The 19,472-nt window shown below is 39.2% G+C and overlaps 1 protein-coding gene and 1 pseudogene across 8 annotated transcripts in view; one reads left to right on the forward strand and one right to left on the reverse strand.

Moving 5' to 3' along the window:
* Window positions 1-19,472, forward strand: part of BICD1 (BICD cargo adaptor 1) — a 189,557-nt gene that overhangs the window by 83,090 nt on the left and 86,995 nt on the right. The gene's annotated exons all lie outside the window — the stretch shown is intronic.
* LOC118729407 lies at window positions 14,412-15,569 on the reverse strand (annotated as a pseudogene).

Raw genomic sequence — 19,472 nt, forward strand, 5'->3', positions numbered from 1 at the left:
TAGTTACGTATTTGTTCTTCCTAGTTTTTATCTTTATTTACTTTCTCTTCCAAAAGAACCCCCTTCAGCAATTCATATAATTCTGGTTTGGCAGTGATGAACTCCTTTAGATTTTTTTTTTTTTATTAGTGAAGCTCTTTATCTGGCCTTTGATTCTGAGTGATAGCTTTGCTGGGCAGATTATTTTTGGCTGTAGGTTCTTGCTATTCATCATCTTGAATATTTCTTGCCATTCCCATCTGGCCTGCATGGTTTCTGTTGAGAAATCAGCTGACAATCGTATGGGTGCTCCTTTATAGGTAACTACTTGCTTTGCTCTTGCTGCTTTTAATATTCTCTCTTTGTCTTTTGCTCTTGGAATTTTAATTATGATGTGTCTTGGTGTGGTCTTCTTTGGATTCCTTTTGTTTGGAGTTCTGTGTGCTTCCTGGACTTGTAAGTCTAATTCTTTCACCAGATGGGGGAAGTTTTCTGTCACTATTTCTTTCAGTATGTTTTTGATATCTTGCGCTCTCTCTCATCTTCTGGGACCCCCATAATTCTGATGTTGGTTCGCTTGAAGTTGTCCCAGAGTTTTCTTACATTATCTTAAACTTTCTGGATTCTCTTGTCTTCTTGCTTCTGCAGAGGAGTGTCTTCTGGCTCTTTATGTTCCAAATCTTTGCCTTGATTCTTGCAATCTTCCATTCTGTTTTTAGGACTCTGTATAATATTTTTTATTTCAGACAATGTATTCTTTATTTCTTGTTGATCCCTTATTATTTCTTTTTGATCCCTTATTAGTTCTTGTTGGTCCCTTTTCATCTCCTCATAGGTCTTATCGATCTTTTCTAGGAAATTCTTGAAAAACCTTATAAGCGTGGTTTGGAAATCTATATCCAGTCTCTTCTTGTCCTCCATTTCTTTTGTTTGTGATCTATTTCCTTGTCTCGGCATTTTCACAGCTTCCCTGAGTTGGTAGGGTGGCTTTGTGTGCTAAGGTGTCCTATATAGTTCAGTGAGTCAGCCACCCAGTTACCTGAGGTGGACAGTCTTGGTGTAGCCCTTTGTGGGCTGTGTGTGCAATCTTGTTGTTAAGCTTTGCTTGTTGTTGGTATCACTGGGAAGCGTTGATCTCCAAGCCAATTGGCTATGAGGATCAGAAGTGTCTCAGCTAGGAGGGTTTCTGTATTCTACTTGAATGGGGCAGATTCTTGGGGTGGCACAGACAAGCTTTGTTGAATCCCACACAATTGGTTGCAGACAAGCTGTCTGCCCCTCCCTAGGAGAGTCCTATTGGCAGTGAATGAGGAAGCTCGCCACTGGAAGGGCTTCTGTGCTCCTCTTGGATGGGGCGGAGTCTCGGGTGGTGCAGACAAGCTTTATTCAGCCCCTCCCTATGAGGGTCTGGTTTCTGAGTCCCGCAGTAATGGCTTCACACACCTCAGAGAGATCTCTGCCCACTCACTGCCTGACAGTCTGGCCTCTCCCTGTCTGGGGCTGTCTATCAGTGCAATAGGGTGGTTCTGTTTTCCTCCCGAACAAGAAAGCCAGCCGCGCATTAGCTGTCCGCCCTCTCATCGCGCAGGGAAGGAGTAAGCCAGCAGCGAACTTGGCCCGCCCTCTCTGTGCTCCGCAAGCAAGCCGGCAGCGAACTCTGCAGCCGCCTTTTCGCACGCACAGTTCTCCACACCTTCTTAGTTCCTGAGGTTCAGCGCGCCTTCTTTCTCCTTCCCAGATGGTAGAGCCTTTTCTCAGCCAGCCGTCTGGCGCTTCAGGGTGATGTTTCGCCTGTTTTTCAGTTTTAAATTCAAATTTGTTGTGGCAGGCTGCATTCGGGTGTCTACCCTATGCCGCCATCCTGGTTTCTCCTGTTCTAAATTCTTATATCAACCCTATTGAGGTAGGTCCTATTATTATATCATCTCACTTTACGGATGAGGCAGGTGAATCACAGAGCGGTCAAGTAACTTGTCCAAAGCACATAGATGATAAGTGACAATCCAGGTCTGAACTTAGGAATCCTGGCTGTGATCTAAACACCCCCGAGCCATGTCACTGTAGTCGCCAAGAGCACAAGTTTCCCTTTTCTGAACCTTGCCTCAAGCTAATGAAATTTCTGGCACAATATCTGAAGCTTTAGTGCAGTAGCTATATTTCAAACTTGTTGGTAATATTTTACTGGGATATGGCCATTTAATATTTTAAAATATGCCTGTGGCTGAATTTCCAGAAATCTCTTATTATGCCAACATTTTAGAACTGTCTACTGTATCCTAAGGAATCCACATCTGTAAGCGTTTAGGGTGCGAGTGTACCAATAGTGATTATTTGGTTAAGGTTAATAACACTTTACCAGTAGACTTGAATGGTCACGTTGCCTTTTCTCAGACATGTCTAACACTGTGGAGAAGATGAACTGTGAGTCCTCTTAGGAAAGGAGCTCTTTTATCTTTCATTTATCTTTGTATCTCCAGCATCCAGCATAATGCCTGGTCAAAAGCAGACATTAAAAAATAATGTTTGTTGAATTGAATTGAACTGGAAACAAACAAACAAACAAACACTACCACTAGATTTGAATTTCAGCTGTGCCACTCACCAGCTGTTGATATGGACAGGTTATTTTTGTTCTCTACCAGTAAGCTTCACTTTCCTTACTTCTAACATGGAGATGATAATACTAAAATCCAGGTTCTACGCCTCTTACAATGGAGATACCAAATTACTGTAATTCCCTGCCTTCCAAATCCCTCCCAAAGCTGCCCTCCCGTTGCTTGGCAGCACTAAGTATTAAACTGCTCCTTTTTGTTCAGTGAGAAGTTGACCCCTACAATTTTTACCAGCTGGCCATATTTCTAAACTCTGGATTTATAGAGAACACACTTTAAAAACTTCTTACTCTACTTGACAATTTTAGTTCATGCTCAGCAGCTTCAAATATTGGGAAAGAACTATTTTGTCTTCTCTGTTTCAGGATAAACAAATCTAGATCCATTAGCACATCCTCATGTAACATGGTTGCAGGATGCTTGAGCATCCTGGTTATGACCTTCTTAGACTGGCATCCAGTGTCTCTTAAAAATGGGTCTTTGTTTTTTAAAAAGCACGATGCTATTGACTGTCTTTACTCTTGTTGGGAATCTTTGACATTTTGAAGCATTGGACTTAAAATGTTTTGTCTTTCGTTTTTATATTTTTGGATTTTCAGCCTTGCGGTCATGCATTCATTCATTCAGCAGAGGTCTCCTCAGTGCTTACTTACTATAAGCCAGATGCCTGGGAAACTGTAGTGCCCAATTTCAGTGTTTAGAAACTATTTCCCTCTACTCTTTAGTATCATAGAAATAGAAAGAGATCTGTTTTAGACAACATTCATATGTTCAAACCTAATTCCTAATGCGATGGTATTTGGAGGTGGGGCCTTGGGGAAGTAATTAGGTCATGAGAGTGGGGCCATCATGAATGGGGTGGGAGTGTCCTTATAAAGGACATCTAGGAGAGCTCCCTTGCCCCTTCCACCATGTGAGGACACAATGAGAAGACGTCCATCTGTGAACCAGGAAGCGGGCCCTCATCTGATACAGAACCTGTTGGTACTTGGATCTTCACCTTCCCAGCCTCCTGAGCTGTGAGAATAAATGCCTGTCACTTAAGCGACCAGCCTGTGGTATTTTGTTGTAGCAGTCCAAATAGGCTAGGATAACATGCAACGTTTTGTATAGTAATATCACATAACACATCTTAGCCTCTCATTAAACCTGCAAATAAGTGGACCTGCTGTGACTGAGTAAATGAAAAACATCATTTAAACAGCAATTAGAAGCCATGGACCCCAGCCACCAGCACATATTCACCTTGTTCCATGGAGAGCTCTTCAGCCAGTTTTTAAACATCTGTTTGCTTCTATTGTATCAATGGTGATGTGGTAAGAGTGTAGAATTATAAATCAGGGAATCTGAGTTTAGGTCCTAACTGCACCATTTACCGGTTGTGTGATTAAACTTATTATTTACTATAAAACCATTATAATAACACCTGTCCTATTCCCTATGATTTTTATGAAGATAAATACTTTTCATGAAAGTAATTTATAAGGATTAGAGGACTATGTAAGTGTTATTTATTGTTTGAAAGTCTGGTAACCAGACTTACACACAGCAAGACAGAAACAATACATTAGAAAGATGCACTGGGATAGAGGGAGAGGCCCCAGCACCTTCTGACAGTAGGAAGAAGTAGTGGCTGACATCCTGGCACCAAAAGAACAAATAGCGCATATTTAAAGGCCTGGAGGTTGGAAGAGGAGGGCTGTCTGGGTGACCTTATTATCAGCGTAAATAACCTTTCATACCTGGCTGATTCTTGAAAGGGTCACTGCATTGCTACTCAGTACAATATTGAATGTGCTTACTGATGACCCGTGTCATGGGGAAAAGGTTAAACTCTGTAATTAACGCATCCAACAAATAACCAAGCTTTTTTTTTTTTTTTTTTATAGCCTTTGATGTTTCTGGCTGAATAATTGGTTAGTGGGATGAAATTGACATTTCCAACTGATGGATGTTTTTACCATTTCCTAAAGGCTTGACGTGGGTGGGTAGAGCCAGGAAGCTACATCCCACTTCCTCTCCTGCTCCCCGTACTTGGGGACGAACCTCACAATGCACCTCTGGAATGATGCAACATACCAAACAGTAAAGAATTATCATTGTTTTTAATTAGTTTACATAAATAATAGTGTCATAGCTCACATTTATGATAGTTTATCGTAGGCATTTTACATTCATTATCTCTCTTAATTCTCTCAAAAAACTTACAAGGCATGTCCCGTTTCTCTCTCCTCTTTACAGGCGAGGCAAAGAGAGGATAAACAGTGTGTCCAACAAGTAGTGAAGCTGGTGCCCTAAACCAGGCAATCCGACTCCTAACCATGTTAGTGCCTGCTTATTGGCTGTTTGATTCCACCAGCGAAAGCTGTCTTTTGGTTGAAAGTTCTTTCCAACCTGTGCTGAACCTACTACACTAGTACATAAATATCCCTATGAACATCATCAGGAATTTGAAAGCATGGTTTGACAATATACAGACAAGTCACCTTTGAATAATTGTGATTTGATTGTGCTTTTGGGAAATATAAGTTACATAAATAGGTTTGTTTGTGGGATTAGTTTAATTATAGATACAGAAATTTTTTGGTGTATAGTTCTGTGAATTTAATACTTATGTAGACCCATGTAACCCCAGCTACAATCAAGATGCAGAATAGTTTCATCACCCCAAAACCTCACCTGTATTGTACTATTCCTTTGTCATCATACCCTCCTGATCCCAACCTCTGGTAACCAATCATCAGTTCTCTATCACTACAGTTTTGTCTTTTTAAGAATGTTAAGTAAATGAAATTTTACAATATGTAATCTCTCTCAGCATTAGTGCCTATGAGATTTCATCTAAGTTGTTGCATTATCATTAATTTGTTCCTTTCTATTGCCAAATAATATTTCACTGTATGGGTATACTACAATTTTGCTCTTTCTTAAAAATATATTTTTTAAATTGATTTCAGAGAAAGGAACAGATAGGGAGAGAGATAGAAACTTTATGATGCATTTTGAGTTGACTGTTGTAAAAGATTTCAGGTTTCAATAGAAGTTTTTTTTTTTTTTTTCATATGTGTCCAATTGTCCCATTGCCATTTGTTGAAAGACTATTTTTTCTCCATTGAAAAATTTTACACCTTTGTCAAAGCAATTGGCCACATTTGTTTGAGTTTATTTCTAGATTCTGTTCCGCTGATCTATATGTCTATCCCAACATGGCTAATACCATGTTGTCATAAAGTCAGAGAAAATAGGAAGCCAGGTCACTTAGGTAGGGCCTTTGAGACCATTGAAAAGAGTTTGGCTTTCACTATGAGTGAAGCAGGAGCTATTGGAAACTGTTGCGCAAAGGAGTGATGTGACTTTAATGAGGACAGGATAAGAGTAGGAGGTTAGTGCAGTCATCCAGATATGAGAAAATGGTGGTTTGGGCCAGGATGACAGGAGGAGGTGGTGAAAAGAGGTCACCGATATTCAGAATACATTTTGAGAGAAGAACCAACATGACTCTCTCATGGTTGGATGAGAATATGAGATGAGAAGAAAAGGTAACAGGAAGTCCAAGCATTTTAGCTTGACCAACTTGAAAATTGAGATGGAAAAAGTTTCAGGCAAAACAGGTTTTAGGAGAGAAGATCAGAAGTTAATTTTTAGGCATGTTAAGTTTTAAATTCCAATTAGCCTTCCAAATGCAGATGTTGAATGGGTAGTGGAAGATGAGGGCTGAGAGTGTGAGAGAACAATCTGGGGAGAGAACTATAAATTTTGGAATTATCAGCAGACAGATGCTATTTCAGACTTACCACTGAGATCACCAAGGCAGGATGTGTAAATAGAAAAGAGAAGGGCCCAAGCATTGAGCCCTAGGCTACCTCAGCAGTGAGATATTGGGGACAAGAAGTGACATTAAAAATAATAGTGATCCTGTATGACCCTATTAACCAATGTAGCCCCCATACAATTTTATTATAAAATTTAATAATAATAATAGTTATTATTAATAATGAGGTAGAAAGAAAACAAACAGAATGCTTCCCAGACACCAAATGAAAAAAGTGATGTCTACAAGGGAAGTGATCAATATTGAAAATGCTGCTAAGAGTCAAATAAGATGAGGAAACAGAATTGAGCACTGGATTTAGCAAGATGCGGTCATTGGTCACCTCATTTAGAGAAGTTTCTCTGGAGTAGTGGGACCAAAAGCCTGATTAGAGTAGGTTTTAGAGAGAATTAAAGGAGAAGAGTTGGAGACAGAGTAGAGGCAACTTTTTCAGGAACTGGTTTTCTTTGCAGAGGACCAAAGAAAGGAGGAGGTAACCATGGGGCAAAAATAGGCTCAAAAGAAAAGGAATTTTTAAAAATTTGTTTTTAAGATTAATGAAATAATTGCATATGGGACTGCCGATTGCTGATGTGTATGACCCAGTGGGGAAGGAAACTTTGATGATGTAAAAGGAAAAGGAGAAAATGCCTGGAGCACTGATTTCCATGCATGAAGAAGAAAGGAATAGAATCTGGTGCAAAAATAGAGGGATTGCCTTTGGGAAGGAGCAAGGTGCTGCGAACATCTCTGTCAGTGCCTGGAGACCGGATATGTGGATGCAGATGTGTGTACCTTAGTAGGTGTGAATGAAGAGAAAGAAGCCTTGGAAAGTCCTCTTCAGGCCACTTCAGTTTCCTCACTGAAGCAGGAAGCAAGGTCAGCAGCTGAGAGGGCAGAGGGGAGGAGGTGTTGGGAATTTAAGGAGAAAAAAGTGGTGAGATAGTCACCTGGGAGAGTGAGCCACTAAAGTATTAGCATGGGCCAAAGCAGAAGGAGAAGGTCCCTCAAGAGAAGGAATTCCAGGGGTCAAGATCATCTATGGGAATTGAGACCAGAAGTTCTGGAGATGTTGACAATGAGCCAGGAGCTGAAGCCTCGGAGCAATGAGGAGGAACGAGTTGGTGTTTGGTAGGGGACAGTACCCATGCTGGTAGGGGACAGTGGATAGTGACTGTCATGACCTTGTCACAGTAGAAGCTACTGTTAATTTGTTTCCCCAAAAATGTACATGTACCAGCTTAAAAAGAAATCTCATGATGACCTGAAATTTAAAGCAGAGGAGTTTTGGGGAAGGAAAAAGGGGGAGAATGCTTTTGAAAGCAGTCAACCAGGCCAGCACCAGAGAGAGCTGCAGGGGAAATAGTGTGCCCAGGGGAGAGGCAGTTTCCATTAAAACAAGAAGGATGTGCGTTATACATATCTGAAGATCTCCTTACTGCCTGCTGTAATCCCATTCGCTCAGTCAGTGACCATCGATTACACTGCATGCAATGCTCTAAGGAGCACATACACTTCATTCTCTTTTTGAGGATTGTAAATATTTTTTCCATGATTTGGAAAGTTGCATTATTATATTTTCCAATGAGAAACAATACAGTAGCTTTTGGGATAACTCTCAAAATGAAGTCCCTTTAGCCTTATTCTGTGGAGGTAATGAGGACCTGTGTTTTCATAATCCCAAACATTTGGGGGAAACTTCAAAAATGAAAACACAAGTAAATATTTTCAACATCCAGATGTTGGATATCATTTGCACTTGGCTGCAGAATAGTACCATTTTTGTTTGTCACTCTTTTTCCTACACTAGACAATAACAAGGGGCATAAACTTCTGGACTGATAATAACAGTTACATCAACTTCCTTTGTAATTGTCAGTCGTTAAACTAGTGCCAAATGAAGAATTAAATCGGAAACCGCAGGGAAGGTCAAGCTAAAGTTAGAAACAGTGAAAGATCATTCATGTCTCATGCAGGCTGTAGAAATGGCTTCTCTGGAGCTGACACTGGTAAAATAAAATCTTTTTTTTAAAGGAATCTTGCGTAGTCTCTTTACTATTTTTTTTAAAGGATAATTAAGTTTTTATCAATTACTTTTTATCTTTTATCATTTAAAAATAAAAAATAGTGAAAGACAGCCTATTTTCTAAAAATGCAGAATTGGTATGGTATATAGAAGGTATATATATATGAATTTTTTTTTCTTCTTTCCTTCCCTTCCTTCATCCCTCCTCCTCACAGGCCTTGCTCCCTTCCTTTTCCCATCTTGTGAAAAAGGTCAAACACCAGTTTTCTACATCTTGGAATATAGAATAAAGGTCTGTGCACAATTCACTTCATATATATTGATTCTTGGACTAAAAATAGCTTGATTCAGTTTCAGGCTTTTTCTCCCACCCAAGCTCAGGTTTTGCTCCCTGTGCAGTCTAGGTGGAAGGAATAGTAATGCACAATCAGCATCTTAGCTGGAATGCTTAGTGGACAATTTTAATTTTTTTTTTTTTTTTTTTTTTTTACATCTTGACCTCTATTTCCAAAGAATATTCTGGTTGGCAGATCTAGCCTGATTAAGATTCTGTTCAGGCATTTAATTCTCCCACGGGAATTTATGGCTCAATTTAACAATCAAAGATACCTCAATCTACTCAGAACCTAATTTCTTGAAGGTTATAGAAAATTTGTACTTGAGCAAGTCAGAAAGAGCAAATTAATGAGTGAGTTTAGTGATATAAGGAATTCTGGTATATATCTTGGGTTAACCTTTTTAATGCTTAACCAACAAAGATGTTTTTAAAAATAAATATTCTAGACCAATTATGCTAGGGTGATAATAGACCCAAACTTTGACTTTCAGTTTGACTTATAGAAAAATACCCTGAATCCCAGAAGAAAGGCTTTATACTGTCTGCCTCCTTAACTGCTTTTGGAAATAGACTTTTCCCAACACATTGCACCAAATCACAGGCTAAAAACAGCTGATATTCTTGGGAATATAGGACCTGGGCATCTTCCTCATCATCACTTGTTCAATAATAAAAATACTTAAATTTAGAAAGAATAGTCTGATAGAGTTTTGGTTTCACCAAAACAATTTTTTCCAAAAGCAGAATTGTAACTAACAGTCTTCTGAGCTTATCACAGTGGACAAAACCTCACCACCTGCATTACATCAAAGAAATCTAGAATATCAAAATGTGTTTCCTGATGGGCTTTGGCACACAATATAGTCCCAGGGTTGTTTTTGTTTTTATTTTTTAATATATTATTAATTTTAAATATATATTTATTGAGGGAGAAAGAGATAGAAACATCAGTGATGAGAGAGAATCATTGACTAGCTGCCTCCTGCATACTCCCTACTGGGGATCGAGCCCGCAACCCGGGCATGAGCCCTTGATTGGAATTGAACTTGGGACCCTTCAGTCGGTAGGCTGACGCTCTATCCACTGCGCCAAACAGCCAGGGCTAGAGTTGTTTTTAAACAACGAGGGAAGATTTGGCTCGTGTATAAAGAAGGGGCCAGCAACCATTTTCTAGATGGCAAAATATTTATTATATTAGAACGAAGGATATAAAAGAACCTGTCAGGATAACAACACCCCTCTCACTCCCAAGTGTTACTGATAATGAAACTGGGCCTTGAGAGTAATAAAAGTCTCGCATCTTTATTTGAATCAATCTTTCACTGGCATTGCTTACAATGAAATGTTCCAATGTCTTATTTTCTCCCTTATCATCTCCTTAAGGAGTTTTTAGATATCCCCCCCCCCCAATTGCTGCAAAATTAAATATTGAGGAACGAGAGTTTGCAGGGTAAGGCCGTATTCGTTTTCTGTGGCTGCTGGAACAATGGGCTTCAAGTTTTGTGGCTTCAAACAACACAGATGGATTCTCCTATTGTTTGGAGGCCAAACGTCCGCAGATGACTGGGCTAAGGTCAAGGTGTTGGCAAGGCCGTGCTCCCTCTTGGAGGCAGGTGTGGAATGTCCGGTTCCTCTTCCAGTTTCCTCTTTTTTCCAGCTTCTAGAAGGGCATCCTTCGTTTTCTTGGGCTGCTGACCCTTCCTCCATCTTTGGAGCCAACAGTGTGTCTTGTTTCAGTACCGCCTTGCCTTTTTCTGTGTCAACTCCTCTGTCTCCCTCTTATAAGGACACCATGATTACACTTCATCTCAAATCCATAATCGCATCTGTCAAGTCTGTTGCCATATAAGGTAACATTCACAGGTTCCAGGACTAAGACCTGGATATCTTTGGGGGGGGTGGGAGGGAGAGAGGGATTATTCAGCCCACCACAGGTGTGATATCTCACCTTACTGGAAATGCATGTTCTAGACCAGTGGCCGGCAAATCACGGTTCACGAGCCACATGCGGCTCTTTGGCCCCTTGAGTATGGGTCTTCCACAAAATACCACGTGTGGGTGCGTACATACAGTGCAACTGAAACTTTGTGGCCCATGTGCAGGGCGAGTTTTTGTCCATGGCGGGTCTATTTTGAAGAAGTGATTCTAATGCCAAGCCACACTCAAGGGACCAAAGAGCTGCATGTGGCTCGAGAGCCATGTTGTGACAACAACTGTTCTAGACTATAGGAAGGAAGGAAGGAAGGAAGGAAGGAAGGAAGGAAGGAAGGAAGGAAGGAAGGAAGGAAGGAAGGAAGGGAGGAAAAAAAGAGATAAGGAAGAAAGTAGATAAGGAAGGAAGGAAAAGGAATAAAAAATATGTAACTTTGGCTAGTAATCAATTCTTTATTATATCTTACTTTATTTGGTTCACTTGCCATTAAATCAGAGAGAAGATGTGTTTAAAATTGGTAGGATTAGAAAGAGTAGAGTTGGCGATACCCATCTTATTGCCATACACTCACCCATTCTCTTATTTTGCATCGTCTTTTTTTGCTGAGGCCAGTCAGCAGAGAAGGGCAATGAGTCATGCCAAAGTTAGACGGTGTTATTACCTCATCGTATTGTGATGGGCAAATCCACCATTAAGCTTCCGATTGAGAGAAATACTATTGAGTTGACAAATGCTTTGGATGTGTACGTGCTGATAGTCATATGTAACCACAATTTTTCAGACTTTGGCAAAGAGAAATGGGAATTCTCTGTATTTTTATTTGCTGCAAAATGTATCCCTCAGGAGTGACCATTCTGTTAAGCACCTAGTCTGTACAAATGCTGAGCCAAACGCTGCTGGAAATATGTGTAAGGTAGTGTCTGCCTTTAGTAGGCAATGCAGAGGGATAAAATGAGTGTATGATTAATTCTAGTACTGGACAGCTCTTTTTTCCACCTGGGCTGTTCCTGTTAGGACAGCGGTCTGAATTAAGGCAGAAAATACCTGCTTGACATCCTCTGCATGTACAGACTGCCTAGTATCCTCTGGGAAACATCCAGTGGACACCACTTGGCTCTCCAACCTAAGAAGGATTATTAAAGATTGAATGCCAGCTTTCTCTTTGTTTTTGTTTTAAAATATATATTTTTATTGATTTAAGAGAGGAAGGAAGAGGGTTAAGTGAGATAGAAACATCAATGATGACAGAGTATCATTGATCAGGTGCCTTCTGCACACCCCACACTGGGGATTGAGCTTGCAACTGGGGCATATGCCCTGACCAGGAATTGAACCATGACTTCCCAGGTCCATGCTCAACCACTGAGCCACACCGGCTGGGGGCTTCCTCTTTGTTTATATATTGGATATCTTTGATGGCCTTGAAATCAATCTGTTAACAACCTGTGTGTTGTACTTCTATCTGAAATGAATTAAACAATTGCTTTTGGAAACAGACTTTCCCCAACATATCCTACCAAATCATAGGCTAAAAACAGCTGTTGTTCTTGGGAATAGAAGATTTGAGCATCTTAATTTTCTTTAACTGGATTCCCAGGAAATTTTATTGATGCCTAGCAATATAGAAGTTCATTTTGGATAAAGCAGATGCACAAAAGAAAAATTGTATTAGGTAAAATCCCTTACAAAATTATTACTTAACACTTTGCAAATAATTGAAGTTAGAAGATTTGGATTTTATTTTTAGAGCCAAGTGTATTTTGCAGTGTATTCACCTTCATATTTGTTAGGGTTTAACCCTGGTTATGTATATGCTAATTATCTAAGCAAGTGAATTATATTCCCTGGATGTCAATATTGTTATCTATTAAGTGAAATAATAGCAACACCTACCTCCTAGGCTGTTGTGAGGATTAAATAAATTCTTTCATGTGATACACTTGGAACAACGCCTGGCATATAGTTAACACGGAGTCAGTATTAGCTATTGTATAATTTCATTGCTACTTGCATTGCTTTTTTTTTTTTTAATTTAAATTCTTTTTTGTTTAAAGTATTACATGAGTCTCCTTTTTCCCCATTGACGTCTCCCCGGCCACTCCCACCTTCCAGCACATGCCCTCACCCCCCTCTTGTCTGTGTCCCTTGGTTATGCTCATATGCATACATACAAGTCCTTTGGTTGATCTCTTACCTTCTCAAGAATAGTATTTGAGCAGTAGAATTACTGTGTCACATGGTACAAGACCTTTTTTCTAAGGTCATAAATATAGCCATGTTGCTTTTCTCAAGTATTAAAGCAATTTATGTTCCCATTAGTAATAGCAAGGAATTGCAATTTCACTGAGCCCTGGCAAGCATTAATCCTCATAGCACCTCAGGTTGCTCATATAGTATGTGAATCATGGCATTTCAGTACTAATGTATAAGGTCATAGAGGGGTAGGGATGTGGTTTATCTTGTTCACTAGTATATGCTATAAAGAGCTTAGTATATAGTAGACACTCAAAAAAAAAGGACAAATGGATAAATGAGAAATTTGCCACTTTCATTAATTTGTGGAATACTTTTTCATTAATAATATTAGTAATTTATTAATCAATTTGGGACATATTTCATAATTTCTACACATTTACTTATTAGGTTTAGTATTTCTATTATTTATGCATGCTATGAGAAATTATTTTAAAATATTTCTTTATTGATTAGGGTATCACATATTTGTCCTCATCCCTCCATTCCCATCCCAAACTCCTCCCCACACATGCCCCCACCCCCTGTTGTCCGTGACCACTGGTTAGGCTTATATGCATGCATACAAGTCCTTTGATTGATCTCTATTCCTTATCCCCACCCTTCCCTACATTCCTTCTGAAATTATTGATTTTCTTAATTTGCCATGAGTATCTCACCCAGTTGTTTGCCTTTTGATTGTATTTTGCTTTTGACAAAATCAAGTTTTGGCAATTGCTTTTAAATCTACTACTTTCTTCCTATGAGATTACTTTTAGTGGTTATAAGCATAGAATGTTTTTCCTTCTATTCATCCTTCTCAAAATTATAATAATTTAATACTAATTTCTATCAGTTTTAGGTTTTAATTTTTTACTTTTAATGTTTTAATCTTTGTGAGATTCAGTTTGGTATGTAAAACAACGTGGGAGTATATATTTAAAAATCTTCCCCTAAATACCTAAATATCCCAGCACCATTTCAACATGCTACCCCTATTTTTTTTATAAGAACATTTTCAGCCTGGCCAGTGTGGCTCAGTGGTTGAGCATGGACCTATGAACCAGGAGGTCATGGTTCGCTTTCTGATCAGGGCACATGCCCGGGTTGAGGGCTTGATCCCCAGTAGGGAATGTGCAGGAGGCAGCCAATCAGTGATTCTTTCTCAACATTGATGTTTCTATCTCTCTCTTCCTCTCTAAAATAAATTTAAATTTTTTTTAAATGTTAAAAAAGAGTATTACAAATTCATTTATTATGTTTTAAAACGTATTAAAAACAGTTTAATCAGAGTAATTGCAATCTCAAAAATAAAAACAAACCAAAAACCACACCTCAAATATTTTTAGTATTGGAGAATAAAAAAATAAAAAAAATGAAGAGAAAGAATTGTTAGGAAGACCACTTTTAATTCAAATGAAGAAAATAGAGATATGTAGTGCATTATTACTCTTTTCTACAATATATAGCTTTTTTATGGCAGAATTTTATGATTTTATTAAAACAAACACAATGTGTACACAATCTGACTATTCATTTTCTTCGCTGCGCAGCCTGGCATTGGGATTGGTGACTCTGATGGCTGCTGGGCTGCTCTTTCCACAGTGGCTCTGGGGTTCTTTGAGGAGTCACTGTGAGCAATCTCAGCACAGTAAGATCCCTTGCACATCAACAGCTCTTCAAGCTCCTTGACGTTATGGACCAGAAACTTCCAAAAGCCACTGGGCAGCATGTACTTTGTTTTCTTGTTGCTCCCATAACCAATGTTGGGAATAAAGATCTGGCCCTAGAATCTCCTACGCACCCTGTTGTCAATGCCTGTGGGTTTCCACCAGTTCCGCTTAATTTTGATGTATCAGTCTGACTGGTGCTGGATGAAGTTCTTGGTCCTCTTCTTGACAATCTTGGGTTTCACGAGGAGTCTGAGGGCAGCCATGGTGCCGAGTAGGAGATGGCTGCCACCTATGTGGGCAGCGCTGAGGAAGAAGCTACAAGATATGGCTTTTATGATTTTATGGTTTTTAAAGAAATGATTTACAAGCTTCTAGAATTAGCATAAGTCCTGAGTTTAAGGGTGTATATTTCTGATGACAGTCTCAATAATTTTACTTTGGATATCAAAAAAACACAAGAATGTAGTCAAATCTCCCTATCTCATTGGTCAGCAATAGGTTTTGATTAGCTTCCTGCATCCTAAATATTCATTCGTCTTCAGATTTCTTACCAGGTCTGAGAAGGTAATTACTTACATCATTTCTAAATAAATAGATTATTTTAATCTGAGTAATTTTCTTCATAATTGGCCTTTAACTAAAATTGATTTATTTCTTAATGACATTTACATTCTTTTCCACAAGGGCACCTACGTTATTCTGTGTTCACTATCCCTTTTGTCCTAGTTCTGTCTATTTTGTCTTGTGTTCTGTTCTGTTATTCTGTTTGTCTACTGTTAGTTCTGGTTTTCTCTTTGTAATTATTGTCACGTAGCAGTGTGTTTAAAGTTTACTAGTACTATCTTCCTCTTATTTTTTCCTTCTGCTTTAATTATTTTGGTGGCCCTTTCATTCCATTTCTAACCCTCATCGAAGCGGTCTGACTCAGGTTTTAGATTCCAGTATTCCTGATCAATAGAACAGTTCGGAAGACAGGCTCAGGCTTCCTTTTGTTGTTGTTTACTTCTGGTAGGAGTGGCTTTAGGAAATAATTAGTTCAGTTGCCTACAGGTAAGAAGAATCATTTTTTTTTTTTTTTGGTCAACAATTCCAAAATTAAAATCATTGCTTTCATATATAATCTTTAAGAGGAAATATGGAAACTAATGATATTCACAACCGGCATTGCCAAGGTCAGTACTAAGTTCCTTTTGTATTTGAAATAGAAAGCTAAGAGTACCCTACTCGTTGAATTTTCCAGTCTAATTTTTGTTCTGCTGATGGGTGTTCAGTACGACAGGGCCCGATTGACTCTGTGTTCCTCTTTGCCCTCCCCCCTCACGCAAATAAGATGACCCCTACATCCAATCAAATAATCAGAGCAGGCTTTTCATCATTTTAAATGGAATCTCAGCCTTGCCACCTGCTTGCCTGGTACCCAAACCATCTGCATCTTCAATCTGCAGCACAGAATATTCTTCAGAGGCTGCCATCAGAGAGGGCTACCTTCCGTTGCCTACTTGTTATTCTATTCCTGTCAAACCCCAGCTGACAGATATTCAAGGGCCATAACCCAAGTGACATGCAATCTGCCAACTCCTCCATTTTCTCTTATGTTTATTCTTCTCTTGACAAAGGGTATTAGAAAGCTGTACCCTCTTATCAGCAGTATGATGTGATGCTTAAAAATAGGGACTCAGGAAGTCAGATGAGAGTTGGGTTTAAATGCAGATCCCACCACTTAGTCCCAGTGGAATCTTGTCTAAATCTCATAATTTTTCTAAACCTCAGTTTCTTCATGTGTACAGGGGAGATAAAAATAATACTGAAGAAATGTGTCTATCCTGAATATCTAATGGTATTTTTAAAAATCAGATAACTAGAATGGTTTCCTTTTACACTTGTTTACTGGGAATCCAAGAGCTCTATTTAAAGCTCAATTAGAGTGATTCCTGAACCTTTGGCCCACATGAGCAGTCTGTTGTCTAAGATCAATTGATTTTCCTAAAGCAAACAGTGAATTAAATTATCTATTTACAGTCTTATCGGCTGTGGGCAAAATTTTCCTGGAACAGCCCTGGCTGGTGTGGCTGAGTTGGTTGGGCATCATACTGGCACCGAAAGGTTGCTGGTTTGATTCCTGTCAGGGCATATGCCCAGGTTTTGGGCTTAATCTCCGGTGGGGATTGTGCAAGAGGCAACCGATCAATGCTTTGCTCTTGAAACAAGTAAGAGAAACTCCGATAAATAATTATGAGGATGAGGTTAGTTCATTAGCGATATTGCCGTAGCTAGTAGAGGCAAGAGCCAGGAATATTTTTTAAGTCTGGGCTCAGAAAACAAAGTTATTTATCCTTGTCTGTGAGGGTACTTTACCTTCAATGCCCTTTCTTAGCAGTGCCGACGCAGCTCATTACCAAAAATACTTGAACAATGGCCCAAAACTTTGACCTTATTTTAATGTGTCTTTTTCTTCATCTTGTCTCCCTTTCTGCCTGTTCTGTTCTTGATCTCTGTGTATGCATCTGAGTTTGAGAAGATGACAGCCATGAACTCCTTGGCTATTCTGCTATCTGTGTCCTCTATTTCCTCCTGCTTTTCCTATTTATTCTCCCACTTCCTTCTCCAGCTCTGTCCCTGTTACTAGCAAGTTTCTCTCCACATCCTGGCCATTCACCCCCTTCAGCCTCCCACCACCCTTAATGTTAGCAAAACAACAAAAAATAAGAATAATTTAGATGGGTATAGTAGATTGAATAGTGGTGTCAAAATGTATGTCCCACAGCTCGACACTTGCTACCCCTTGTTCCTTCAGAGTGTGGCGTTATCTGGAATAAGGGTCTTTGCAAATGTAATGAAGGTGAGGATCCTGAGATGATATCATCCTGGATAACAGCTGGTCTTAAATTCAATGGCAGGTGTCCTTATAAGAGACAGAAAAGAGTAAGACAGAGACACAGGGAAGAAGGCCGTGAAGATGGAGGCGGAGACTGGAGGTCTGCTGCCATGAGACAGGGCTAGAGGCCACCAAAAGCTGGAAAAGGCGAGGAAGAGTCCTCCGTAGAGCCTTCAGAAGGGATGTGGCCCTCCCAGCACCTTCACGTCAGACTTCTGGCGTCTGTAACTGTGAAAATAAATTCGGTGTTTATGCCACCGGTTTATGGTCATCTGTTGTGGCAGCCTTAGAAACTCAGACCGTGGGAGACAATACAGCCCCACAAGAACATTTATTTCACAATTGCTGAGCATTTTTAAATAATAAAAACATACTAGAAAAGAATATGAAGTCGTTTTTCAATTATTAATAATAAGAGAAAGCTTGCTAAATTATATCTAACACATTATAGAACCAGCTCTTCACTGGCAATAAAGTACTCCTGAAGTTAATTCATATTTAAATTGTTTCAAACTCAATGCATTTTTTTTCCCCTGCAGGAGTCATATAGTATATTATGGATGTTTTCAGATATGAATCCATAATAATTTTGTTAGTCATATATAGGCTATAAATATCTTACAAAATACTCATAATTTGGAACAGTACTTGCATACCAGGATTCAATAAATGTTACATATTATCAACACCCCAACTAAATTATAAACTTTGAGACAGAGGCAACGTCCTATGCTTTTTATAGTCCCAGAACCTACAGTATTTCTTATATATTATATGCAATGAATATTTGTTGAACTAATAAAAGGAATGAATAGCTATATTCACAGTATCTCCATAAAAAATAAAATATGTTTAGAATTGACAAAGTTATAATGTTACAGTAAAAAATTCATTCACAAAACAAAAAGAATTTTAAAATTATGAAAGAACTGTAGGTATAATTAAGAGGAGAAAAGGAAATCCCTACCAATGTGAAATTCTCCATATTTTAGCCCTGAAAGGCAGAGACCTTGTCCTGTATTTATTTGTAATTCCAGTTCTTGCATAATGATTTCCATAGAACAGGCATGTGCAGCCTGGCACACAGGAAGGGCTAGAGCAGTGGTCGGCAAACTGCGGCTCGCGAGCCACAAGCAGCTCGTTGGCCCCTTGAGTGCGGCTCTTCTATAAAATACCTCGGCCTGGGTGAGTCTATTCTTAAGAAGTGGCGTTAGAAGAAGTTTAAGTTTTAAAAATTTGGCTCAAAAGAAATTTCACGAGTTATACTGTTGATATTGGCTCTGTTGACTAATGAGTTTGCCAACCACTGGCTGGAGGAAACTCTTATGCAGTTTTCTGGAGGGCTTTTTCTCTGTAGCTCTCTCTCTCTATGTAATTTTACCCCAACACTTCCAGCCGCCTCGGCTCCCTGAGCTCCACACTCCATCCTCACCTCCGCTGGGCATCTGGGCTCTCTGGTTTCTCCCCTTGGCACTTGCAGCCCATAAGTTGCCTCCATTTAGAGAGTTGGGTTGTTCATAGTGCTCACCTCATCTTTTTCCCGCCTAGAGATGAAGACCTACAGATCTGTTGTTCTAAGTCGGGAAACAACTGTTTCATATATTTTGTCCAGTTTTCTAATTGTTTACCATGAAAGTTAAACTCCTTTCTTTGTCACTTCATCGTGACTAAAAGCAGTTCCCATGCAAGTGTGTTGGGTTAAAATAAAAAATTTAAAAAAAGATAACTGTAAACGAAGACTTTTAAGTTCATGCAGTTGGCTCTTTTATTGATTGAGAATTGCAGAGCCGTGACTCAGTGGTGACGAGGCTCTGCTGGCAGATTTTCAGACTCGGTCAGCAGTTTACTTCAAGAACAGACTTTTTCATCTTCCCTTCCTGCTTTAGTGAATTAGAATGAGAGGGGGGAAAAGAGACATATGTAATACTTTCAACAATAAAAATTAAAAAAAAAAAGAATGAACACTGGAATTCTAAAGTATAAAAGAATGTTAC

Source organism: Pipistrellus kuhlii, unplaced genomic scaffold (genome assembly GCF_014108245.1).
Source record: "Pipistrellus kuhlii isolate mPipKuh1 unplaced genomic scaffold, mPipKuh1.p scaffold_m20_p_3, whole genome shotgun sequence".
Taxonomy (NCBI): Eukaryota; Metazoa; Chordata; class Mammalia; order Chiroptera; family Vespertilionidae; genus Pipistrellus; species Pipistrellus kuhlii.